Source organism: Callospermophilus lateralis, unplaced genomic scaffold (genome assembly GCF_048772815.1).
Source record: "Callospermophilus lateralis isolate mCalLat2 unplaced genomic scaffold, mCalLat2.hap1 Scaffold_52, whole genome shotgun sequence".
NCBI classification, from domain to species: domain Eukaryota; kingdom Metazoa; phylum Chordata; class Mammalia; order Rodentia; family Sciuridae; genus Callospermophilus; species Callospermophilus lateralis.
The window spans coordinates 5657222-5658595 of record NW_027514454.1 but is presented as its reverse complement, the minus strand read 5'-3'; the positions used below and the strand labels follow the sequence as shown (position 1 = coordinate 5658595).

Sequence of the window (1374 nt, the reverse complement as noted above, 5' to 3'; positions counted from 1 at the left end):
GGACTTTGTTATGCTCCCTGGGTGATCTAGCACACAGCCAACTTGTTAGTCAGTGAGTTTGGGGGGGGGGGGCTCAGCAGGGGCTGAAGCATTCAAGAACCCATCTTCTTTCTGATTTCTTTCCCTCTATCTTCCTCTTCCTCAGTTCATTCCAACCCTTACCCAGAGAACTTAAACTCAAGGAGCACAGGGGAGGAGGATGGTCAACTGGAGATGAGCCCCACCACCACCATTATATGGGATGTATGGCATTATCTGGAAATGCTCTTAATGGCCACTCCTGGTGAAGCAGAGTTACAGGTTCAGGCCGAGTGTCGCCCACTGAGCAGAGATTTCCCTCGCAAAACCTGAGCGACCTTTCCATCAATTGTTGGGCTCGGGATCACCGGGAGCCCCAAACGCGCCGAGCGCTAAGGCAAGGGGAGAGGAGCCGGCCGCAGGGGGGGTCCTAGCGGAGCTTGCCTACCTCCCTCGCTCGCCCCAACAAGTCCTTTCGGGCAGGGCGCAGGGCGCAGGGAGCGCGCGATGAAGGCGGTGAGCCCGGTGCGCCCTTCGGGCTCCCTATTTCATGTCCCTATTTCATGTTACAGTCTCATGCCAGGTGAGACTGTTGAGCTATTGGCCTCCATTGGGCTGCAGCAGCGGGGAGCTGGCGCTGCGCTGTCTGGCTCAACACGGCCACAGGGCGGCGGCAGCACGCTGCAAGGTAGGCAAGGCGGCGGCTGACTAGCCGGCGCTGTGCCTGCAGTGCGATATGAACCACTGCTACAGTCGCGTGCGGAGGCTGGTGCCCACCATCCCGCCCAACAAGAAAGTCAGTAAAGTGGAGATCCTGCAGCACGTTATCTATTACATCCTGGACCTGCAGCTGGCGCTGGAGACGCCCGGCTCTGCTGCAACAGCCACCACCGCCCGCGCCGCCACTCCCACCTGGCCAGATCTTGTCCGGCAGCGCCGCCTCGGACCCCGCTCACTGTGCTCAATACCGACCCGGTGAAAGGCCCGGTGGCAGCTGGAACCAACGACAAAGGGGATGCAGGAGGGTAGTAGCAGGGTGGCGGGAAGCGGGCGTTCCCTCTCTTCAGAGTGGGAGCTGGCCGAGAATGACAGCCCCCAGTTGCTCTCCTGAAGCCCTTGCAAACTCCCAGGTAGGAGGAGTGTGCACACTAGATGAAGAGGATCTGCTCATCGCAGATACAGCAGGAGCAGTTACAACGCAGCAAAAATGTCCAGGCAGCCATTCGGCTGTGCGCTCCGTGGCCATTTCTCCTGCACTTGGGCCCTAACTTTGCTGACACCGCTGGGGCAGCTTCTGCATTGCTCACAGGGCAAGAGGCTGCTGCAGTTGGCAATGTGCCTCACCTGCTCCTCAAC

General features: G+C 59.6%; 1 pseudogene; it reads left to right on the top strand.

The window, feature by feature from the left end:
* The first annotated feature begins 525 nt into the window (after positions 1–525).
* LOC143390296 (DNA-binding protein inhibitor ID-4 pseudogene) lies at positions 526–1047 on the top strand (annotated as a pseudogene).
* The last annotated feature ends 327 nt before the right edge of the window (positions 1048–1374 follow it).